Genomic DNA, 15,129 nt, shown 5'->3' on the forward strand with positions numbered 1-15,129 from the left:
CAGGGGGATTGTGTGTGTTTGTTTGAGAGGGGTCTCCTCGCTGTCACCCAGCAATCGAATGCACCACTGGAGTGCAGTCGAGGATCACTGCCGCCTCGACTTTCTGGGCTCAAGCCCCATCTTCCCACCTCAGCCTCCCATGTCCAGCTAATTTTTTTTCTTTAGAGATGGGGTTACTTACTACATTGCCCAGGCTGGTCTTGAACCCCTGACCTCAAGTGATCCTCCCACCTTGGCCTCACAAAGTGCTGAAGTTATGAGTGTGAACCACCATGTCCAGGCTGTTTCCCCTTTCTGAAAGCTGTCCATGGTGACACCAAGGCCTGGGTGAAGTGACCTGCACAGGCACACACAGTGAGGTGGAAGCACTGCCATGACCAGCCCAGGAATGCTCTCTCCAGCTCAGGGCCGGGTCCCATTGCCCTGGCACCTCCTGGAAGGACCTGGGTCTGGGCCCCCATGCTGCCAGCTCTGACACAGAAGGCGGTCAGTGGATCAGGCCCAGCCTATAGCTGCTCCAGGTACGGGAAGGATCAGGCCCAGCCCACAGCCAATCAGGGTCGGGTGGGGAAGGGCTGAATGTGGAGTAACTCTCAGTACAGCCACTGAGAGCCAGGGCTCTGGCCCCTCCACTGCCACTCTTCTGCTCCAGGGACAGCTGTGCCGGCCCAGCGCCACCTCAGGAGTGGGTTGGCATCGTTGTCCCCTCTGCCCCCTAAGGGCCTGGGAGATCCTGAGGGGAAAAAAACCAAGGCCCTTTGACAAGTAACTCTGACCAAAAGCAAAAAAATGGCCAGGCACGGTGGCTCACACCTGTAATCCTAGCACTTTGGGAGGCCGAGGCGGGCGGACTCTTGAGGCCAGGAGTTCAAGACCAGCCTGAACAACATAGTGAAACCTTGCCTCTACTAAAAATACAAAAATTAGCCAGGCATTGTGGCGAGTGCCTGCAATCCCAGCTACTCAGGAGGCTGAGGCAGGAGAATCGTGTAGACCCGGAAGGGAGAGGTTGCAGTGAGCCAAGATGGCACCACTGCACTCCAACCTGGGCAACAGAGCAAGACAAAAAAATAAAAACCAAACAAACAAAAAAACAAACGGAAAAAGCAAGGCCTAGGCGCCACATATTCCCTCCCCTCACCATCCTCCATGGACTCTGCTCACCCTCACGGTGTGCAGGGCCCGGGGACACAGGTGACAAGGGCACGGTGATGGCCAGCCGACCACCTGACACGAACCGCAACGATTGGATCGATGCAGTGGCTCCGCCTGTGATCCCAGAGCTTTGGGAGGTCGAGGCGGGAGGATCGCTTGAGCCCAATGTGTGGAAGGATGTGGAATCTGAGTGAGCCGAGATGACGTCACTGCACTCCAGCCTAGGTGACGTAGGGAGGAGACTCCTCTCAAAAAAAGAAAAAAGGAAAGAAAGAGAAAGAAAGTGAGGGACAGAGAGAAGGAAGGAAAAGAAAGAAAGAGAGAAGGAAAGAAAAGACTAGAAAAAAGAGAAAGAAAGGCAAGAGAAAGAAAGGAAACGCAGGGACTGACTGAGGGACTGACGGAGGAGCGCTGTGAGTCGGGCTGGGGACCCGACTGACTGACCGGCTGCACTGGGGTTGCTGCGGGGTGGCGGCGACAGCCAGCCTCTTAGCCTCGGTTTCCGCCTGCCTCTGCCTCAAGCCAACTCACCGCGTGGCCTTTCCCGCCACTAACCGGCGCCTGAACCAAAACGCACAGAGCCTGACTGAGCTCCCTCAGAGAGTCGTCAGAGCCCCGGCGCTGCTCCACGGCGCCACCTCGAGGATGCGCCTGGAAGGGAGGGGCTGGGAAGTGGGCGGGGTCAGGGGCGGGGCTACAGGTGGAGCGTCGGCGGGAGCTTCCGCATCCCTTTTCCCGCGACGCGGCTCCTCTTCCCAGCCTCCTTGGCTCGTCTCTGGAGCCTCTTCCTCCTCCCGCTTCCGAGTGGGCGGGTCCCCGCTGGAGCCTGAGTCGCACTGCAGACCTATCCTGCGGCCTGATGGGGTGAAAAAAACTCCCAGTTTCCCATTAGACTCCCTGGCAGCCTGGGCATCCCGACGGTTCCAGGGACCCGCTGGGGCAAGTGACGGCCGAACCTTTGGGCGCCAGGCTGGCAGCAGACGTGATAGAGGTGAAAACCCCACCACCCTCTTAATCCCCAGAAATGCTAGAGGATTCTGGGGGGCCTGAGCGAGCAGCTGAGGATAAGAGCCGATATTTGCATTATTGGTTACTAGGCCCAGAAATAGCCCTCAACTCCATTTGCTCCCTCCCTCGCATCCCGCTGCTCTTAACACTTGCAAGCTCACCTGCCTGCCAGGTGGTCGGTCTGGAGCGTGGCGAGCACCTTCGAGCCCCGTAGGTGGCAGCACAGGCCTGAGAAAGTCGTACCAGAATGGCGCCTCCCTTCCAAACTCAGAAAGGCCAGGAGAGACAGAGCCACTTAGGGGAGAAAACTAAGGTCCAGAGTGGCAGAAACATCCTCATATCCCAAAGGGTCTTAAACCCTAATTTCTTGCCCCAGGACAAGGAGACAAGGCAGAGTAAAGAGAGGCTCACAGGGAGACGCCATAGCAAGTAACAGTTCAGAACTCAGGTGCACCACACCACGCTACTGTGGGCGTCTCCTTAACTCTCTGAGGCCATTTCCTGACCTGTAAAATTAGGGACACGAAGGATACCTGCGTCACGGGATGTTTTGAGATTAACTGAGATGCTGCATGCAAATCACCACAGGGCATGTGGTAAGTGCTCTAATATATGTAAATCAATGTTCCACTGTTTTTTGTTTGTTTGTTTTCAAGACAGGGTCTCAGTCTGTCACCCAGGCTAGAGTACAGTGGCATGATCATAGCTTACTGCAGCCTCGAACTCCTGGGCACAAGTGATTCTCCCACCTCAGCCTCCTGAGTAGCTGGGACTATAGGCATCGCTATGGAGCCCAGCTAATTTATCTTTTTTCATGTTTTGCAGAGATGGCATCTTTCTACATTGCCCAGGCTGGTCTGGAACTCCTGACCTCAAGCAATCCTCCTGCCTCGGCCTGCCAAAGTGCTAGGATTACAGGAGTGAGCCACCATGCCCAGCTGAGTGTGATGTCCTTCTACTGTGTCAACTTGGCTAGACTGAAGGCCCCAATTATTCCAGCAAGAAACCGGATGTTTTGGTGAAGTTATTTTGTAGATGCAAATAAAGTCCATCATCAGTTGACTTTACATAAAGGGAGGATATCCTAGATAATTTAGGTGGGCTTGATAGACTCAGTTGAGAGGCCTTAAAATCAGATGAGGTTTTCCTGAAGAAGAAATTCTGCCTGTGGATAGCAGCTTCAGCCCGTGACAAGAGTTCCAGCCTGCACTTACTGCACTTACCTTGCCAACCCCACAATCACGCAAATCACCTTGTAACAAATCTCTTCATCTGTATCCCCTTACTGGTACAGTTTCTCTGGTTGAACCCTGACTAATACATTAAGGAAGCAGTGTGGCCGGACGCAGGGGCTCACACCTGTAAACCCAGCACTTTGGGAAGCCGAGGCAGGCGGATCACTTGAGGTCAGGAGTTTTGAGACCAGCCTGGCCAACATGGTGAAACTGTCTCTACTAAAAATACAAAAATTAGCCGGGTATGGTGGTACGCACCTGTAATCGCAGCTACTCGGGAGGCTGAGGCACAAGAATCGCTTGAACCTGGGAGGCGGAGGTTGCAGTGAGCCGAGATTGCACCACTGCACTCCAGCCCAGACAACAGAGCGAGACTCTATCTCAAAAAAAAAAAAAGAATGTGTGTGTGTGCACGTGTGCATGTGCGTGTGCATGTGCGTGTGCATGTGTGTGTGTTGGGAGTCACAGGGCCTAATCTTCATGTTTATTCACTTCTTTTTTTTTTTTTTCTGAGACAGTCTCACTCTGTTGCCCAGGGTGAATTGCAATGACACCATCTTGGCACATGCAGCCTCGACCTCCCAGCCTCAAGCAATCTTCCCACCTCAACCTCCCGAGTAGCTGGAACTACAAGGCCTGGCTAATTTTTGTATTTTTTATGGACACAGGGTTTTGCCATGTTACCCAGGCTAGTTTCGAACTCCTGAACTCAAGCAATCCACCTGCCTCGGCCTCCGAAAGTGCTGGGATTACAAGTGTGAGTCATCGTGCCCAGCCTATTCACTCCTTTTTAAGCTCCAGATAGTTTGTGACTTTTGAGGTCCAGTACTTGGAGGCACTAGCAAAACCATGGTTATTTATTGGTAGGGCTGGGCTATGAGGTAGCTAGGGGCAGAGGGCCCCTTCCACCAGTCCTGCCCCCTGAGGCCTCAGTTTCATGGATGTGCCTGCTCATTCCCCTCTTCTCCCTGGCTCGATGTAGGCCTGGAAAAGAGAGCTACAAAGCATGCTGTCCTTGGGAACCAGCTGGTGAGGAGGAGGCTTCTCCCCCAGCAACAATCAGTCCCACATGTCCCTGTACCCTGCCTCTCCCACCTCTACCCCACAGGCTCATGTGTCATGCACAAACACCGCTTGCCCGCCTGCCCTAATTCTTTTTTTGGGGGGGGCCAGAGTCTCACTCTGTCGCCCAGGCTGAAGTGCAGTGGTGTGATCTCGGCTCACTGCAACCTCCACCTCCTGGGTTCACGCCATTCTCCTGCCTCACCCTCCCGAGTAGCTGGGACTACAGGTGCTCGCCACCATGCCTGGCTAATTGTTTTGTATTTTTAGTAGAGACAGGGTTTCACCATGTTAGCCAGGATGGTCTCGATCTCCTGGCCTCGTGATCTGTCCGCCTCGGCCTTCCAAAGTGCTGGGATTACAGGTGTGAGCCACCGCACCTGGCCGGGCAGAACTTTAAAGGCAGGTGGAGAGCACCTGTAATAGAGAGAAAGTGGCTGTCATGATGAAGCTCTGCTGAGCTGAGAGGTCTCGTCACTTCCTAGACCCTTGGTTTGCTCCTCTGCACACTCGATGGCAATGAGCAACAAGGAGTTGGCCAGCTTGAAAGCACCTGGGACTTTACGGGCTCTTGAATTATCTTCCTTTCACCAGGAAACTGGGGAGGCTGGAGAAACATCACGTGGTGGGAAGAGAGTAGGCTCCTGAGTCAGCAAGCCTGAGTTTGAGGCCTGGTGCCCCCACTTGCAAGCTATGGGACCTTCAGGAAGTTCTGGAACCTATCAGAGCCTGATTTCCTCATCTGTAAGATGGGCCATGGCTGGGCGTGATGGCTCACACCTGTAATCCCAGCACTTTGGGAGGCCAAGGCTGGCGGATCACCTGAGATTGGGAGTTTGAGACCAGCCTGACCAACATGGAGAAACCCTGTCTCTACTAAAAATACAAAATTAGCTGGGCGTGGTGGCGCACACCTGTATTACCAGCTACTCGGGAAGCTGAGGCAGGAGAATCACTTGAACTCTGGAGGCGGAGGTTGCAGTGAGCCGAGATTGCGCCACTGCACTCCAGCCTGGGCAACAAGAGTGAAACTCCATCAAAAAAAAAAAAAAAAAAGATGGGCCAGTGGGTGCAGAGCCCCCTCACAGAGCTCCTGTGGGGACAGTAACACAGCTGGCACACAATGCTCTCTCCACCTTTCTTAGGGGGCTGGTAAAAGTGAAAGCCCCCATTTTAACATAAGAGTGTCATTACTACTGCTGAAAAGACACAACCCCGAATCCCTCTAAAAAAAAATCCCAGCTGGGCGCGGTGGCTCACACCTGTAATCCCAGCACTTTGGGAGGCAGAAGCGGGCAGATCACGAGGTCAGGAGATCGAGACCATCCTGGCTAATACAGTGAAACCCCGTCTCTACTAAAAATACAAAAAATTAGCCAGGTGTGGTGGCGGGCGCCTGTAGTCCCAGCTACTTGGGAAGCTGAAGCAGGAGAGTGGCGTGAACCCGGGAGGCAGAGCTTGCAGTGAGCCGAGATCGTGCCACTGCACTCCATCCTGGGTGACAGAGCAAGACTCTGTCTCAAAAAAAAAAAAAAAAAAAAAAAATCCAAAAACCTGCTTCTCTCAAGGTACAGCGTTGAAAAAGGCATTCTTTTTTTTTTTTTTTTTTTTTTTTTTTTTTGAGACGGAGACTTGCTCTGTCACCCTGGCTGGAGTGCAGTGGCGCGATCTCGGCTCACTGCAAGCTCTGCTCCCGGGTTCACGCCACTCTCCTGCCTCAGCCTTCCTAGCAGCTGGGACTACAGGCGCAAGCTGTGGCGCCCGGCTAACTTTTTTGTATTTTTAGTAGAGACGGGGTTCGCTGTGTTAGCCAGGATGGTCTCGATCTCCTGACCTCGTGATCCACCTGCCTTGGCCTCCCAAAATTCTGGGATTACAGGCGTGAGCTACCATGCCCGGCAAAAGGTACCCCTTTTTAAGACCACCCCTGAGAGTGTGTGCCTCCTTAAATGTTCCCTAGACTTGGCATGGTGGCTCATGCCTGTAATCCTAGCATTTTGGGAGGCCTAGGTGGGAGAATTGCTTGAACCCAAGAGTTTGAGACAGTCTGGGCAACATAGCAAGACCCCACCTCTACAGAAATCAGCTGGTTGTGGTGGTGTGCACTTGTAGTCCTAGCCACTCGGGAGGCTGAGGTCAGAGGATCATTCCAGGCTGCAGTGAGTTATGATCTCGCCACTGCACTCCAAACTGGGTAACAGAGTGAGACCCTGTCTCTTAAAAAAATAAATAAAATTTAAAAATTTAAAAAAATATGTCATGGGCTGGGCACGGTGGCTCACGCCTATAATCCCAGCACTTTGGGAGGCAGAGGTGGGCCGATCATCTGAGGTCAGGAGTTCAAGACCAGCCTGGCCAACATGGTGAAACCCTGTCTCTACTAAAAATACAAAAAAAATTAGCTAGGCGTTGTGCCACTCGCCTATAGTCCCAGCTACTCAGGAGTCTGAAGCAGGAGAATCGCTTGAACCCTGGAGGAGGAGGTTGCTGTGAGCCGAGATTGTGCCCCTGCACTCCAGCCTGGATGACAGAGTGAGACTCCATCTCAAACAACAACAACAAATATATATATGTTGCGCCTTAGGCACCTCTCTTGCACACCTTAGGCCCAGCCCTGCACCCCTGCCTTATCTGAAAGAAGAGCAGCATCCCTCCCCATGCCACGTTACTCACAACAGAAACCTGGGTAGCCTGAGTCCTTCCTTGCCCGAACCCTCAAACTCAGTCCTTCAGCAAATCCTGTCAACTCTACCTCTTAAATATGTATCCACCATGTCCCTCGATCTTACAACTACCACATAGGTGCCTGCCACTCAAGCTCTCTCTGGAGCAAACTGCTCTCCCACCTGTCCCACACAACAGCCAGGTGAGTTTTTTTTATGTTTTTGAGATGGAGTCTCAGTTTGTAGCCCAGACTGGAGCGCAGTGGTGCGCACTGGAATGCAAAGGGAGCACGGAAAGTATCAGGCGTGGAAAGGAGGCTGGCGGCCAGCAGGAAACAGGCTGGAGAGGAATTTGAGATGAAGGTGACATGGGCAGGGCAGCAGGGACCTTGGAGGCCTCCATCTTCTGAGCACTGGGAAGCCCTGTGGACATGTTTTGAGCTGTGGGAGAAACAATCCTGTTTGCATTAAAACAAAATCTCAGGCGGGCGCGGTGCCTCATGCCTGTAATCCTAGCACTTTGGGAGCCTGAGGTGGGTGGATCACCTGAGGTCAGGAGTTCAAGACCAGCCTGGCCAACATACTGAAACCCCATCTCTACAAAAATACAAAAATTAGGCCGGGCATGGCGGCTAACTCCTGTAATCCCAGCACTTTGGGAGGCCAAGGCGGGCTGATCACAAAGTCAGGAGATTGAGACCACAGTGAAACACCATCTCTACTAAAAATACAAAAAATTAGCCGGGCGCGGTGGCGGGCGCCTGTGGTCCCAGCTACTCGGGAGGCTGAGGCAGGAGAATGGCGTGAACCTAGGAGGTGGAGCTTGCGGTGAGCCAAGTTTGCGCCACTGCACTCCAGTCTGGGTGACCGAGTGAGACTCCATCTCAAAAAAAAAAAAAAAAAAGCTGGGTGTAGTGGTGAGCACCTGTAGTCTCAGCTACCTGGGAGGCTGAGACAGGAGAATTGCTGGAACCTGGGAGGCTGAGGCAGGAGAATTGCTGGAACCTGGGAGGCGGAGGCTGCAGTGAGCCAAGATTGCGCCACTGCCCTCCAGCCTGGGCAACGGAGAGAGACTGCGTCAAAAAAACAAAACAAAACCAAAAAAAACACATGTCCCTCAAGTGCCCTCCCTTTTGAGCACCGTGCCCAGTCCATACCACTGTGTGCATTTGGGTGACTGTGGGATCACCCTCACCCCACCACAGACGCATGACCCTGAGCACCATGAGGACAGGGATCTGGGCTGTTTTACTCACTGTGGTATCCCCAGTAGCCATACACAGGAGGAACTGAATCAAAGCTTGTTGGATGAGCCATAGCTGAAGGAAGATTATGGGCAGGGAGCCACATGCCCTGGTTTGCTTGGGGAGGCCAGGCTCACTTGTCTTTCCCACACAATAATAATGGTGTCCTGTTCACTCCCAAATGTCCCAATTTGATGACATAAGATCAACGTAGTTATTGGAAAGGAGAAGGGGTTCGCCCCGAGCCTCTATTCTGTCCCAGCCCCACACTGGTTTCCCACTTGCCTCCAACAAGTGCAAAGTTCAAAGCTTTTTCTTCTAACTCCTGAGATTTTGTTGTTGTTGTTAATATTTCCCTGCATTGCCCTCAATCTCCAGAAAAACATAAAAATTCTGTCTGCCCATTTCACTGCAGAAGTGGCCTTCTGGAGGGTTGCCATGGCGATCAAATGATGTCACTGTCCTGGAAACAGTTGCCTAGGAGATGTGTGATGTCAATTCCAGGAGATGATTTCCATGGTAACTATCTCGGTGGAATTGGGGGGTGGCCAGGAAATGGGGGCTGAGGGCGGATACAGAAGGGACAAATGTGAAGAGCGGAAGGAAAGGGGGAGGGGGAGGAATGCAGGAAAAAACCAGGAAGAGGAAGGGGACCATCCCAGAGCAGTTGAAAATAATATACAGAATCTCAGAAATGGAAAGGTCCCCAGAGACCACTAAATGCAACAACCTCATTTTTACAGAGGCTGCTGAGAGGCCAGGACTTGCTCAAGGTCTCACCACCAGTTGGCAGGTAACGTTAGAGCCAAGCCCAAGGCTGCGTGACTCTCAGGTTTGGATGGGGGAATAAAAGATTCCTTTCAGCCATTTCTTTTTGTTTTGTTTTGTTTTTTTCCTGAGACAGAGTCTTGCTCTGTTGCCCAGGCTGGAGCGGCACAATCTGGGCTCACTGTAACCTCCACCTCCTGGGTTCAAGGAATTCTCCTGCCTCAGCCTCCCGAATAGCTGGGATTACAGGTGTGCACCACCACACCCGGCTAATTTTTGTATTTTTAGTAGAGATGGCGTTTTACCATGTTGGCCAGGCTGGTCTTGAACTCCTGACCTCGTGATCCACCCACCTCGGCCTCCCAAAGTGCTGGGATTACAGGCATGAGCCACCATGCCCAGTCTCAGTCACTTCTTTTTAAAAATTCTGGCCTCTAATCAATGAGTTATTCATGAATTAATTACTGTGAGTTTATGTGCTAGGCCTGGAGAGGAACGTGAGTGACATTTTCACAGTTACTTTATATCTTTTTAATGTATTGTTCCCACTTTTTTTGTATCTCCCCACTCTAACACTAGGGTTAGTCCCCCAAAGACAAGGTCCATGTCTGTGTAATTCATTAAGGTCTCTCCAGCCACCTGCTCAGTGTCTACCCTGTAGTGGCAGCTCTTCAATGTGTTTGTTGAATGAATGAAGACAGATAAATGCCATTGTGTGGTACAGACCCACAGTACTGGATCCCAAAGAAGGGACTGCAGTAGCTGACAGGGAGGAGGTAAGATTTCATAAATAGAATTAGAATAGGGCAAGAGAAGAAAGCCAGACGGGAGAGTAACGGCTTGAGCAAAAGTAAGAGCAGGCTGAACAAACTGGGTACAGCTGGAAAGATTCCAATTGGTGCTTTGATCCATCTCTTGAGTTATACTGTAAACTGCAGTACCTCACTTTTTAAAGTGAAGGAGCTCCAAGGTTTAGGAGTAAGAAGCACATTGAGGTCCAGATTGCCTGGAGATGCGGGTGGGGCAGCAAAAAAGACCAATCTGGCTTAAAAGGCAAATGTAAAGAAGGTGATTGAACAAAGGCTGGCTGTCAAGAAAGAAAGAGGTCTTACCAAGGAAGACCTGGAGTGGCAGGCTTTCAGCCCCTGTCTAAAGACAACATGACATCATGAAAAGTATGTTGAGGCCCTTCGCAAAGACATGCTCTAACACTCCTCAGCTATGTGACCATAGAAAGTCACTTTTCCTCTCTGAGCTGCTGAAGTGGAGCTATGACCTAATTCACAAGATTATTAGCTTGAACTTTAAAATGTAGGCTGGGCATTGGCTGGGTGTGGTGGCTCATGCCTATAATCCCAGTACTTTGGGAGGCCGAGGCGGGGGGATCACCTGAGGTCAGGAGTTCGAGACCAGCCTGACCAACATGGAGAAACCCTGTCTCTACTAAAAATACAAAATTAGCTGGGCATGGTGGCGCATACCTGAAATCCCAGCTATTCAGGAGGCTGAGGCAGGAGAATCGCTTGAACCCGGGAGGCGGAGGTTGCAGTGAGCCAAGATCGTGCCTCTACACTCTAGTCTGGGCAACAGAGCAAGACTCTGTCTCAAAAAAAAAAAAAAAAAAAAAAGGCTGGGTGCAGTGGCTTATGCCTGTAATCCCAACACTTTGGGAGGCTGAAGCAGGAGGATCACTTGAGGTGAGGAGTTCAAGACCAGACTGGCCAACATGGTGAAACCCTGTCTACTAAAAACATAAAAATTAGCCGGGTGTGGTGCCATGCACCTATAGTCCCAGCTACTCAGGAAGCTGAGGCCGGAGAATCACTTGAACCTGGGAGGTAGAGGTTGCAGTGAACTGAGAGTGTGCCACTGCACTCTAGCCTGGGCGACAGAGTGAAACTCTGTCTCAAAAATTAAATAAAAATGTATATAAAGCTTCACTTAGCCGGGTGACTGACTCACCCACGAAAGACAGCAAATGTTATTTCCCCTCCCCTTCCTGGTACAGAATGGCATGGGAGTAGAACTTTGGGAAATGAACTTGACAATAGATTCCCTCGGGTTTGTTTGCTTGAGACAGGGTCTCCTTCTGTCACCCAGGCTGGAGTACAGTGGTGCAATTAGGGCTCACTGCAGCCTCAACCTCCCAGGACCAAGCAATCCTCCCACCTCAGCCTCCCAAATAGCTGAGACTACAGGCATGCAACAACACAGCTAGCTAAATTTTTGTAATTTTAGTAGAGATGGGCTTTTACTGTGCTGCCCACGCTGGCCTCAAACTCCTGGACTCAAGCAATCCTCCTCCCACCTCGGCCTCCAAAAGTGCTGGGATTACAGGTGTGAATCACCGTGCCACGCCTGTTATAACGTTTCTAGGACTCCTTTTCTCTAGTTGGTGATCAAAATATCCATGGCGTAGTGGAAAGAACCTTAAAGTAAGACAGTCTATTTCAGTCTCAACCTTGCCTCTTACTAGCTATGTACCTTATATCACCTAATACCTGGTTTCCTCATCTGTTAACAATACTAACATTTCTAACTTCCAAGGCTGCTGTAAAGATTCAGACCATGCACTTGAAGTGCCCAGAACACAGTGTTTGTGATGGTAATTTTTATTAGCCAGTCTAATGACTGGGTTTTAAAATGAAAGATGACGTGTCACACCCAGCTCTGAATTATAGTGTTTGTGCTTGTCTGATAGTTACATCTCCTAAGACGAGGACCCTCTCAGTCTCTGCATGGCAGACAGACTGTAAGGGTATATGGGAGGAAGGTATGGAGGGCCTGATGGCCCATGTACAGCCTATTTAATCTTACAGAGTCAAGCGGAATCCTAGCTCCCTGATCCCAAACGATTTAAGACAGCTAAGCATTTACTCAACAATAGCTTCATTATCAAGAATCCTACGCCTTCCCCCAACTCAAAGAAATGGACTTTTGAGCAGGGTTTGAGTAGCTACTGGAAATCTGAAGCAATAGCAACAATAATTTTTTTTGGCGGGTGACAGAGTTTTTGCTCTCGTTGCCCAGGTTGGAGTGCAATGGCGCAATCTCGGTTCACCACAACCTCCGCCTCCCGGGTTTAAGCGATTCTCCTGCCTCAGCCTCCTCAGTAGCTGGGATTACAGGCAGGCGCCTGCACGCCTGGCTAATTTTGTATTTTTAGTAGAGACGGGGTTTCTCCATGTTGGTCAGGCTGGTCTCGAACTCCCCATCCTCAGGTGGTCTGCCCACCTCGGACTCCCAAACTGCTAGGATTACAGGCGTGAGCCACCGCGCCCGGCCAGCAACAATAAATTTAAACATCCCTTTTCAAGTATAATTTCTTCCATTCTAAGTGAAAACATTAAAAACACTGAAAGTGTCCTCAGAATGGGATGTGTCGTATTCATTTTCTTTCTAGTCTCAACCCAAAGAGCATGGCAGTTAAGAGAACCAGGGAGTGGGCCGGGCGCGGTGGCTCAAGCCTGTAATCCCAGCACTTTGGGAGGCCGAGACGGGCGGATCACGAGGTCAGGAGATCGAGACCATCCTGGCTAACCCGGTGAAACCCCGTCTCTACTAAAAAATACAAAAAACTAGCCGGGCGAGGTGGCGGGCGCCTGTAATCCCAGCTACTCGGGAGGCTGAGGCAGGAGAATGGCGTAAACCCGGGAGGCGGAGCTTGCAGTGAGCTGAGATCCGGCCACTGCATTCCAGCCTGGGCGACAGAGCGAGACTCCGTCTCAAAAAAAAAAAAAAAAAGAACCAGGGAGGATCTGAATGCTACTCCAGATGCACCAATTTTGCCATGACCTAGAAAGCTATTTCATTTTTCTGGACTTTAGTTTCTCGTGCTGTAACATTGCAATGACCCCTTCTTAACTATTTGAGAAAGTTATCTTGACAAGTTTTAAAACGTTTTAAGTAGAACTGGGAAAAAAAAAAAAAAACCATGCAGCAGTGAAGACTTCCAAGCTTATGCCACATGTAATTTATAGCTCCCTCTTAGGTCCTCTCAAAGAGCCTCATTTATTATTTATGTGGCTGACATCCTTTTTTCTTTTTTTTTTTTTGAACCGAGTCTCATTCTGTTGCCCAGGCTGGAGTGCAGTGGCACAATCTCGGGTCCCTGCAACCTCCGCCTCCTGGGTTCAAGTGATTCTCCTGCCTCAGCCTCCCTCATAGCTGGGATTACAGGTACCAGCCACCATGCCCAGCTAATTTTTGTATTTTTAGTAGAGACGGGGTTTCACCATGTTCATCAAACTGGTCTCGAACTCCTAATCTCAAGTGATCCACCCACCTCAGCCTCCCAAAGTACTGGGATTACAGGCATAAGCCACTGCACTCGGCCTGTGTGGCTAATATTAATCATGCATGTCCATACTTCCCCATACCTCATTCCCAAATACGGTGCCTTACACACAAAGAACTTAAGAGTTAAATTTAAACATATAACCCAAATCCTACGCTTAAAAAACGAGGGAGCTGAACCTCAAAGGTGGCATGACTTGCCAAGGTTCCCCAGGCCCCCCAGAGGGCCGTTAAAATTCTGAATAAATCTTGGGTGGAAGCTGTCCTCTGTAGCTTACCAGCTGTATAAATTCTCAAGATCCACAACCTTTACACTTTAGCTTCCTCATCTGTGAAGTGGGACGAAACCTTTCAGAAGACAGCTGTGAAATGTAAATGTAAATGCTTTAGCAACTGCAAAGGACATTTCAAATGGAAAAGCGACCGGACATGGTGGCTCATGCCTGTAATCCCAGCACTTTGGGAGTCTGAGGTGGGAGGATCACTTGAGGTCAAGAGTTCAAGACCAGCCTGGCCAACATGGTGAAACCCCATCTCCACAAAAATACCAAAATTAGCCAGGCATGACAGCGGGTGCCTGTAATCCCAGCTACTCAGAAGGCTGAGGCAGGAGACTTGCTTGAACCTGGGAGGCACAGAGTGAGCTGAGATCGTGCCATTGCATTCCAGCCTGGGTGACAAGAGACTCCTATCTCAAACAAAAAAAAAATGTAAGAGCAATTATTTGTGTGTGTGTATGTGTGTGTGTGTGAGGAGAGAGAGACACACACAAGGTCTTGCTGTCTCCCAGGCTGGGGTACAGTGGCACAATCACAGCTCACCGCAGCATGGACCTCCTGGACTCCATCCTCCCACCTCATCTTCCCAGGCAGCTGGGACTACAGGCGCACACTACCACAGTCCGGCAACCTTTTGTCTACATGTTTATCAAAACCAAGTGTCTTAGCCATGTAAAGCTTGTTGACTTTCAAACACCTGACCTACTAACTGAAGTGAAACTCAATAACCACTTTATCTTAAAATTAGGTCAACTTGGCCGGGCGCAGTGGCTCAAGCCTGTAATCCCAGCACTTTGGGAGGCCGAGGCGGGCGGATCACAAGGTCAGGAGATCGAGACCACAGTGAAACCCCGTCTCTACTAAAAATACAAAAAATTAGCCGGGCGCGGTGGCGGGCGCCTGTAGTCCCAGCTACTCGGGAGGCTGAGACAGGAGAATGGCGTGAACCCAGGAGGCGGAGCTTGCAGTGAGCCGAGATCGCGCCACTGCACTCCAGCCTGGGCGACAGAGCGAGACTCCGTCTCAAAAAAAAAAAAAAAAAAAAAAAAAAATTAGGTCAACTTGAAACAGGCTTCCTGAGCAGTGTTCATCGGCACATGGGGGGCTCATACTCTACTTCAAAATAAGAAAATAGGTTAAACTTACATGCTTACAAGCTATGTGCTCCACAAAATCAAGGACAGAGATTGTGTCATGGCCATTTCCATCAGTCTAATGCCAAACTTTAGTCAAGGAGGTGTTTAAGGCTGGGCACGGTGGCTCACGCTTGTAACCCCAGCACTTTGGGAGGCCAAGGTGGGCGGATCGCACGAAGTCAGGAGTTTAAGAGCAGCCTGGCCAACATTCAAAACCCCATCTCTACTAAATATATATAAATTAGCCTGGTGGCCAGGTGCGGTGGCTCAAGCCTGTAATCCCA

This window comes from Macaca thibetana, chromosome 10 (genome assembly GCF_024542745.1).
Source record: "Macaca thibetana thibetana isolate TM-01 chromosome 10, ASM2454274v1, whole genome shotgun sequence".
NCBI lineage: Eukaryota > Metazoa > Chordata > Mammalia > Primates > Cercopithecidae > Macaca > Macaca thibetana.